The sequence below is a fragment of the Falco biarmicus genome, chromosome 7 (genome assembly GCF_023638135.1).
Source record: "Falco biarmicus isolate bFalBia1 chromosome 7, bFalBia1.pri, whole genome shotgun sequence".
NCBI classification, from domain to species: domain Eukaryota; kingdom Metazoa; phylum Chordata; class Aves; order Falconiformes; family Falconidae; genus Falco; species Falco biarmicus.
The window spans coordinates 49,809,138-49,820,038 of NC_079294.1; positions in this window are offsets into that span (position 1 = coordinate 49,809,138).

Sequence of the window (10,901 nt, forward strand, 5' to 3'; positions counted from 1 at the left end):
TGGCAGGAGTTCACCTGCACAAGAAGGCTCCATTTTGGATGGAGGGTTACGAAGGTGCATCTTTTGTCTGCGGAGGTCTGAACGTAAATTAAGACAGCTCCACAAAGCTATGTTGATTCGAAACAGCTCAGAGCCCAACTAATGGCATGCAGATGAAAGATACAAAAGGAGCAGCTGTAACTTATTCTTACATGCTGGGTGTGTCAGATGGCAAAACAGCATGCCCATTAGCCTAGGAAGCCCCAGACAGTTAAATTTAAACTATAAAACCTCAGAAGTTAGAAGCTCTTAATAAAAAGGCAGCAGATTCCTAGCAAAGCTATCCTGTGGTGGGACCCATGGTTGGAGGTACCAAGGTTTAGTGGCTGGCCATCCTGCAACCATTTGCCTCAGCAGCTATACCACATAAAGTGAGGTGAGCAAATCATCTGGATGCTTGCTGGGAACAGAAAGCTTCACGTGTCCCACATCACTATTGCCTTATCCCAATGTTTTGGTTGTTCAGAACAGGAAAGGGTAAGAAATGCAACCTGACCAGGCTGGGCTGGCACTGTGTTCCTCACAGGATCAGTAAACTGCATCTGTCCCCAAAACCGACATGCCACTTTGCATTAGGTGTGGGTAAAAGGAGATGCTTGTTACACCCAATAAAAGAACAACAGGGTTCCTGTTCCTTTGTACCACTCAGGTTATTAGGAGCATTTGTACTCCAACTGTCAACAAGAGAAAAAAAGAACAAAGGTTTATCAGAAAAATCCAGCATGGACTGGTCAGGCCTTGTAAGTGTATTTCAAAGGGACAGTGTTATTACAGTTAGAAATTTTTTAATTCAATCCTTTGCCTCTGCTTTCACCAGGTTTGTTGCCTTTTTTTAGGCCAACATTAATCAGTAACAGTAGTATAGCACGTTCTCCCTATCACTTTATAGATAAACATATTTTAAAAGCCTACACTTAATAGATGCTATGTCTCTCACTATAGAGAAGTTCCCAAGGGATTAAACCAACAACAAAAGATGAATATATGAGTTTTCAAATGATTAAACAGATTTCCTCAATGGTTTACAGAGTTACTGGCTTCTGTATTTACAATGGGGTTTACCCCGCTTATCAAACTAAATCTCAGTATAGAACTATATTTTAACACTTAGTCAGTTCTCTATCCTTGCAAAACAGCCTCACAGCCATGCAAGTTGATGTATATGTCATGCCAGGCTGCTTCATCAGAAAGCAAAGGACTTTGGACAGGATGGGAGGGAGATCTTATACAATGCAGTATCATTGGCAAATGTGTGACCTCTGATCCTCATCCTTCCCTTACTGCTAAAGTAGATACACCTGTCGGCTTCAGCAGAACAGGTCATCAGATAAATTGCTGGCACTTTACTATCTCACCTACAATACTGATTGATTTTATAATGAGCTCAGTTCACTATGCCAAATTATAAGAAAATGTTCTCTAATTAATTAAAAAGCTGCTACATGAAAAAAATTAAATGAGCCTTAGAAACAGCATTTCATCCCTGCAACATTTGTGTGATTGCTGCTGGAGGAAGAACTTCATATGCTGTAGCTAGATAAAGATACATGATGTTTTTTTCTGAGTCCATGGGCTACTGAAACAAAGATATATTTTCTTCAGTGGTAAGGAAACTCATGTAAGTGATTCAGAGATCCACAGCCGCTGAGGTGGTTGCCTGAGATGTCTGGGATATAGAGGATTTATGGGTTAAAAACACGATATTCCAGCCAATTGGGTTTAAGATGAACTAGAACAGTACTGAAATCAATGGTACTATGGTATAATGCATTGAAGAATTAAGCTTTGAATCTTTTACCTGCTCTTTGCTTACAGGAAACCTAAAACCTCTTGGGAGTCTAACTGTTTCTGTGACAAGACTGCTTAAAATCCATGTATCAACAAATAGTTAAGGCACCCAAGGATGATGCTTACAAATGGGGCATCCAGTTCATTGGTTTTGTGGCAGTAAACCCCAACAACCACCACCCTACACCACCCACGCCCTACAGCAAAGTGGTGATCTAGACAGATTTCTCCTGTATTTGCTCTGTAGCAAAGTGAATGCAATATTATACAGGACAGCTGCAAAAGAAGAGGACAGACTGGAACAGTGGGCAGCAGAAGTGAAAGGCACAGACTGAACTGCTGTCTCAGCTAGGCAGGAAGACAGGCAGCCAGGAAAGGCTAGGTGCCAGATAATGACATATGTGCTTGCTGACTACTACCAGGACTGGGGCTGTAAACAGTGAGCTTTGTCTCTGGAGCCCTTCCTGGATAAAAGGAAAGCATGTCTGTATAGTAAGGAGGAGGAGACCACAAGCACCAGCAAGTTCTCCTGCTCCTCTGCAAATGACAACAGCCAAAACCTGGAAATAGGAATGGAAGTATATTTCTGTGCTTGTGAGGAAGTTGTATCTGGCAGTGAGAGCACAAGGAGCAGGTCTGCCAGTGGGTGTCAACTGACTCGTCTAAGATGGGGCAAGGTACATAAATCCCTGCTTCTGCTGTGCAGAAGTCACCAGATGGTGCTGTACATACAGACTTGAAAGTTCTTTATCTTCATGTGGGAACATGTAATGTCTTTGAGGAAATAGGTTGTTCTTGTTATTGAAGAACAGGGTTGTTCTTGTTATGTGAAGGCTTTCCTTTAAAGTTCAACTTGCATCTTGCTCTTTCCAGGTCAAATCACGTTTTGGTTACGCTGTTTATTCAGAACAGTCTTGGTGTTGGGATTTTTGAAAAGGAATTTAGAAGCATGATATTTGCAGCCAGGTCTGTAGGAAGTATGGAAAATACGGGAGAAATGCATAAGCTGCGCTAAGAAAATATTTATTAATGTAATGTTTATGCCACTTATTTTTTCTGCAATGGAAAATACATATGCAAAGCCTGAAAATCTTCCACCTCACAGTGGATATGTGACATCAGTCCATAAAACCGGTACCACGTCATAAATCTTCTGAGGATGTGGTCAGGATTAAATAACACTAGTAAGGCAGTAGGCTTTTCAGATTAAAATAACTACAGCATATCACAGCATTCTTATCAATTATTTATATAATGCCAGTTGTATCCATCTCCTACTCATCTTCCTTCTGAAATGCTATAACCAACCTGCTTCAATTAAAGAATTTTAAGGCAATCAGCAGAAATATTCAGAATATGGATTCCTCATTTTCTCCTTCATCACCCTTTAAAAAGGCTTCATCTCGTTAAAATAGATACTAGAAGTCACATGCACCACGACTTTGAACACCAGGCCGGCAGAACTACTGGAGCAGCGGTTTGTCCGGCTCCCGGCAGTTTCGAGCAACGCCTCGTGGGTGGCCCCACAGAGCGCCCCGAGGGAGCAGCCCCTCACGGCGCAGCCTGCGAGCTGCTGAAACACGCCCGCTGCCTGCAGCGACGTGAGGTTTCTCTTCTACCCGTTACAAACTGAAATAATTTATTTCGCTCTTTGCAGAGAGAAAAAAGCCACATGAGACTTCCGCAATGTTGCACTCAACCGGTGTGTAACATGGTAAAAATAAAGTAGCATTTTGAAGTAACTTGTAATTTTCATAAAATTTATAATTATGGGAGTCATTTATCTCCCCAAACGGAGGCTATCGCTATAGGTCCCTTTGCATAAATCAAGAAGGCCATTAACAATAGTTTCAGAAGGAGAGCAATTTTTTACGAAATGAAGGTCAATCTCATTAGATCACTGTAGCAGGTATCCTAATAACATCCTAGCAGAAATGAGGTATCTCATTACAGAAGTTGTATTTTTTTTAAAAATATTAGGTCACCATTAAGTGAGCACTAAAATACACATAATATTGGACAACATAAATTACTCCCCTGAAAAACTGGCCTATACAGAGGTGCTAAAACAATAATGAGGGTACCACAGAAAGCTGAGCCTTTCCTATTCTTTCCTAGTTGGATTCACCAATTTGATACCAGTTTGTTTTGTTGCTGCTTCAGTGTGGCTGGACACTGAGCCACAGTTGGCTTGCTAGAATTATAGAGAGCGCTGAGTTCAGACTGCAACTCAGCGAACTACAACTGCTAAGGAAGATGTTTAATTTTCCATGTTAACCGTTGAGGAGGACCAAGTATCTGCCAACTGGAAAATGCCAACATTTAGAAGGGAAAAGAGTCATTTACAGAATGCAGAAGTAAACATTGCTTTTATAAATACAAGAGAAGCAGTTACTTTCCCTTTAATCATCCTTACCCATTTGGCAAGTACCAAGTGGTTTTTTCCAGACCTTTCACTATACTGGAACCGCAGCTGAACATATGGATATGTTTACACCTCTCTGGAGCTATGTCACGGCACTAAACACCTGGCAGGATTATGCTGAGCATCTGCTCCAAGCCAGACAATAGTAACCATAAAGGTATCACCCTGATCATTCCTAACGGGATAGGCAGCATATCCACGGGAGGGAGCTTAACAGTTACAGAAGTCCTGCTTTCCAGAAGTTCCAGACGTCCTAGGTATCGACTAAAGACTCATAATAAACCTCAGAGTATACCCTCTTTCAGTATAATGGGGTTAACCATTAGTAAACTGCAAAGATCATTGTTAAAAGGTGCGTGTTCAAACACAGATGCAAGATCTGGGAGCAGCTCATAGCAGCTACAGATGGTACCAAGAGAGTTTGGTAGTGCTGTTTTGCAGAAGCAAAGGCAGCCCTGCTAACCGGTTTGTGACTATAGCTTGGTTTTTTAGGGACTTTGGTTGGTTTTTTTTTTAAAGATTTATCGATTTCACAAACATAGAGAAATACCAGTTACAAGAATTAAATATTTTAATTATTATTTTCTTCAAAACCCCTCAACTGCAGATTATGTAATGAACCCTGAAAATGGTACTTGGTGTCTGAGGTAGGGAGGCCCCACAACACCTTACAGAGACTTCCCAAGTCCCTGTGTCCCCCAAGCCATGCCCTCACATAACCAAATGAAGTTGTAACCATCATGTAATTGGGACACAGGGACATGCATGTTGGATGATGTGCCTATGCAGTGTTTATACAAGCCAAAGCGTAAGGAAGCCTGTTTGATTTGTCTTTCTACCTGTCACTGACTTACTGTCTTATCTTTACATCAGTTTTAAAATGTTCCGTTTTCTTTGCAAAACACTTTCTTAGTAGGTAAAACACAAACTTAAATTGCTAGGCATTGAGAGACTTGGGAATCGGCTTGAAGTAGATGCTGTAGAAGGGAAAAGGCAATGCAGACATACAGAATATGCACAAGGAACAGGCATTGCGCAGTACAAAGAGCACAAAGGCTTAAAGAGGATGACCTTAACAGCTGAATTTTTAACAAAAAAAAACCCAAACAGCAAGTGATGACGGTTTATACAGTATCTGTTTACAGCATGTTAAATTCATACTAGTGGCAATGGTTTGAAAGACTGCATGACTTTCATCATTCTTGAGACATGTGGCTTTAGTTAATAGTAGTAACTGCACTGGAAATTTGTAAGAAATCATGCACACCTTTGGCTGAGAGCTGCAGGGAACAGTAACAGTTTAGATTCAGGAGAGCTCATCTGGCCAAACACTGAAACTGCTCATTTAGGGTCCTCTGTGTTTAATGGATTGAGAGGTGTCCCTCCAGGATGTGATTCATTACATCATAAACACCTTCTGTAGGAAGGGGTGAACCATCCTTTCACTTCCCATTGATTACAGAAGAAACCTGGGAAGGTAGCTTACATGGCCACTCAAGACTAAACAGAAACTGGTGAACATCAGGTTAGGTGAAACACATTCCAGGTTCTTGGAGGGTGAAGTCTGAGATGCATTTCTGACGAAGACAAATAAACAAGCCACACTTGCCCACTGTTCGTTTCTGCCTATGCATGGTGCTGAAGGGTGGGTTGGTGAACATTCTCTTGGGGACCATTCAGTGAACCAACTGGGGAAAAATCCAGGTTAAAAATACAACTTTTTTTCCCCTGAGTTATTTTTTACCATAAACTGCTCCCTCTTCTTGGTCTCCATGGTTACACAAATACTGGTAGCTTTGTTACTACCACGTGAAGAAGGGTTATGCAGAATAAAGAAGGCAGCTGAAGGCTGCTGAAGTCAACACTGGTGCAGAAAGGGAAATCTTATCAAACTATGCTCTGAGATTTCACAAACCTTTCCTTTACAGCAGGTCTGATTTAAGAAGTTCCCATCCCCCAGTCACTTCTTCAGCAGTGCCCAGCTGTTTCTGAATAAAAAACCATTACCCTCTTCAAATAGTTGCACTGGCCTAGCTGGAAAGGGAGTGGGACAGTGCAGGGACAGGAGTGTATGCCTGCAGGTGTGGAGAGAGAAAGGTTTTGTTAGCCAGCTCTGCTGCCAAAGGAAAAGTAATGCTGCACTGAAGCCATTTTCCAGGATATAGATCCTGAAAAATGAGCCAACTGGAGCTGGCAGAGGGCTCATGCAGAAAATGTAATGATGTGGGAGTGAGAAGGGAGAAGATGCTATTTGTAGTTTGGTCTAAAAGACTTCGAAGAACAGAATGGACACTGCCACGATTTCTCCCTTTCTCTCACAGCATGAAACGGATGAACTATGCAGATTCCATTGCTCTCCAGCATCAGAGTGGACTTAGAGGCCAACCTACACCTATTTCTCAACAAAAACAACGTTAATGTACTTCTGGGAAAGCTGCCAATAGCAGTGACACATTTCTAAACAGATTTTTTTTATATCTTGATTTTTGAACCATCGTATCAGTCCTTTGGATCTGTATGCAGAATTGTTCCAGATTCTAACTAACATCAGGCTTTCAGCTTCAAACTTTTTCTGCAGTGCTTCTCAGTTCTGAAGGGTCTCCCTCCAGCATGCTAACACTTACCACAATAGCACAATGACTGGTATCAAATGTGTTTTAGACTAAATCAGAGTTAGAGCACACAAACATCCTGCAGGCCATCCAGTATATTTGAAAAAGAATATATTTTACATAATTAGTTTATTAAAATCAAATACTTAAAATTTAAAATTTAAAATTAATTATTTGAAAAAGAATATATTATTACATAATTAGTTCATTAAACACAGTGTATATCTGTGTGTATAAATGTCTTCATTATGGCAAATTGTATCGATAGAGAGATGATACAAAGGAAATAACATAAAACTAATCTCAAACTTTTTTCCCCCCTCCCTCAGTCATCAACGGTGTTCCTGGTTCCTTCTGCATTCCTTCTGTGGCAATCAGATGGACCTTGCTTGCAACATTTGATCGTTACCTGAATGCTCACCATGTACAGGTTGATCAAAAAGTGAACAATGATTCCTGAGATCATTTACTACAGTGAAGGGTAGTTAATGGATTCCAAGTCATGACTGGCATTCCTGGAAGCTACAAAATCAGATGGGTGGGAATCAAAGTGGGAAACGATCTTTCCTGCTCCAGAACACATGGAAGGCTGAACTTCACCATTGCTGCCCTCCCTACTTAGCACTGACAGTCCCAGTTCCCACCTCTATTTACTAGTTTATAATATTCTAATAAAAAGATGCACTTGTTTGCTAACTGTAATTCTAACTGATGAATGAAAAGATTTATCAGGAAATTGTTTCTCAGGTAATCTGTCATTTTTACTATGCATTGTTCAATGTTTATGGACCCTTCCAGGCTATTATACACTTAAAAGTATCAAAGAAGCTTATGATTACCTCCCCAGGAGCTGGTGAAAAGCGTGAGATTCTTCTTTACTAACTAATTCATTCAAATGGAGTTAACTCATTTCTATTACACTTACTACATTGTTTGTCCCAAAAGCAAGAATACAGTTGTACTTTTCCAATGCATGGCTGAAAATGGAAGTTATCACTGTTGTGGCATTGTCTACAGGTCTGTCTAGATCAGTGTTTTATTCCAGTTTAGACTCAACTGCATTAATGCAAAGTGCACTGTGCCCACAGAAGTTAATTCCCAGTGTTTATATAAAAAAAATTGAGAGTTGAATCAGGCATAACAAAACTGAAGGACCAAGTACATCAATTTTTTATTTGCTTGGACACTTGTCTCTGCACTTACAAGCCTGCAAAACTACTTTTCAAGCTACTTACCTTAACCAGCCATTCAGCCAACCTGTGCAGTCTTTGCCCATGATGGCACCTTAGATTAAAGGCTAGAGACTGAGCCTCTGTGGGTTCACAAATTACATAGTGAATATCTTGCTTGCACACTTGGATTCTGTGTTTGAGAACTTTGGGCCACTCCTGCCCTACACCTGTCCTTACTCTTTGATCCTCTCACTTTCTCAAAAGATGTGAGACATCCTTGTATACATCTCTGGTACGTATTTCTGAAAATATTGCTATGATAGTCACAAGGTAGGTTGTGAAATGCTGAATAAACATTCTTTGAAGAATTTCAGAGAGGCTTAAACTGTGTTGAAGACAAAAGCACATCTCAGCAGCCAAGCTACCTGTCCACATCAAGAAAGATGGAAAAAATCTAAGCAGGAAAGCTGTGCTGGAGACAGTTCAGTGCAATTCAGTCAAGCCAGCTATTGAAATGGCAGCCGGTTTTCAAACTACTTGTTACAACCTGCTTCCAGCACGCCTTGCTCCCCTCTCTCCTGGGAACTGCACTGCCTATCCTCAGTTCAGCACGCCGTCCCTCCTCCTCTGCCTGCACAGGCAGTGAGCTAGAATTTCCTGCCTATGTTCCCATGTAGTGAGGAGGGGCAGTTTCTGATGGCAACTTACTACTCATCCTATCTTTCCCCTAAATATCACTTGACTGGCATGTCATGCTTGATATGAGATGCCAGCACAGGCCAAACCCTTATTGCAGAGAGAGTGTGGATTTGAAGTTGCAGAGACTGGTGATACCCATAAGATTCGCATGGGTGTTCCAAAGAACCAAGAGTTATTTCACTGCACAAGTCCGACAAAAACCCTGACAAAGACAACACGCTGGCACCAACTATCAGCCAGCCTTCTACGCATGACAGCAGTGAGACAGCACTGCAAAGAAGAATGCCAGGCACTGTTATCTTTACTTTTCTTCGGGAGCCATGCTTAGACGAACACGGCATCTTTTTCCTGGTGCTTGATGTTGCCATCTCGGGCAATGTGAGTCCAGCCCACACAACTCCTCTGCCAATTCAAAAGACTGACTGCAGTCCCTCTATTCCTCCTCTCTCCCTGGTGCCCCCTGCCATCGTCCCCATGAGCCCCTTTAGTTCCCTGCATGTATAAAGCTGCAACCCTATCACAGGCCCTCGCGCAGCAGCACATCTCCTCTCCAAGCATGAAGTCCTGGCCTTTTCTCGCATCCTTTTCATCATTCTCAGTTATCAAAGCTAGATGCAAAAAAGAAACTGAAGAGTGTTTACTGAACATGTTCCTATGAATCTGTAACAAAATATGTATTGTTGTGAAAGTAGAGAAAATACAGAACATGTTTGTTAAATTCAATATTGAAACTGCAGAACAGCATTATTGTACTAAAATCTTTGTAAAAAGTTTTTAAACATCATTAATCCTTTTTCTATCAACCTCTTAGAAAGCCTTTTTTCTATCAACTCTTAATGGCATTTTTGATACTATAATCTATATATACTTTTAAAAATACCATATGTCACACATTTGTAATGCCTAAAGCACAAACAGCACATTAAAAAGCAGAAATTACAAGATACTATCACACCCTAAATGCCATAAATTCAATGCAAAATACATTAATAATGCAACCAACTTTGAGCATATCTTCTGGATATATAAACTGATGTTCAGTGACAGAAAATGGTCTGATAACACTTGCAAGATTGGGAAGTTTCATCCAAGAGCATATAAGGACTTGAAAGCTGAAAAAAGACTTATTATCTCCGTGGTATTCAGGAACTGGTTCTGGATACAACTTCCCAAAATTGTAGGAGGAAAAAACCCATAACTTTGCTACCATGGAAACAGAACAGTGCAATATATAACTGATTGTTACTCGTCTGCCTTTACAAGACTGATCCCTAAAATGTTAAGGCCCTCAATAACATGGTTAGTTTTGTTCCCACCTTAGAAGTAAACCTGGCAGAAAAGGCAAAGACAAGCGATTGGGCGAACTCACCAAGCAGGGGAGCACAGCTCAGGAACGACATTTATTTCTAGGAAAAGGGGAGGATTAGAGAGGAGAAAAAGATAAAGATCAAGAAGGAAGAAGGAAGATACCACGATGCCAGAAGGGGGGAGGGGTTTGGTTTGACTAGCGAGGTGGCAAACAAGGCCCTCACAAAGGAGGGCTGGATCCTGCAAAAGAGAACTTTACCAATAAATATGGCAGCAAATACTGGATGGGTGTTACCTTGCCCTCACTGCCAGAGCTCACGCGCAGTCTCAGTAAAAGCACAGCTTGTGGAAACCATGCACATCTTCTCATAACTTCTTAAGTTACTTTTCCTTCGCTCTTCACTGGCACATCCCACCCTCTTTGGATACATCCAGAATATTCGGACAATTATTACACTTGTACTTTCCTCACAGTTTGTTGGGTTGTGCAACAAGAGCATGTTCTTTTACTTCACTGGAAGCATCACTTCTTCCCACTAGACAAATGTCCTGATTGCAAAATGCATGGTGTTCCCCTCATTAAACATTTGCTCTCCCTGCCTGCCATTCCTGGTGCACAGGTAACGTGGTCACTGGGACCCAGGTTCCATCTCTCTTTTAAAATCCACCAGCACACCCGGAGATCTCACAGCCCAACACCTTGCAGCTTTATGCCCTTTGCTGGTGGCAGGTTACCAAGGCAACCCAGCCAGCGCGGTCCTCATTGCTGTTATTTTGGAAGAGATATCTCACGGGCAGCTGCTCCTTTGTGGGTTCACCTCAGCTCTTGCCCCCTGCCCAACACCTCCTGAAGGCACA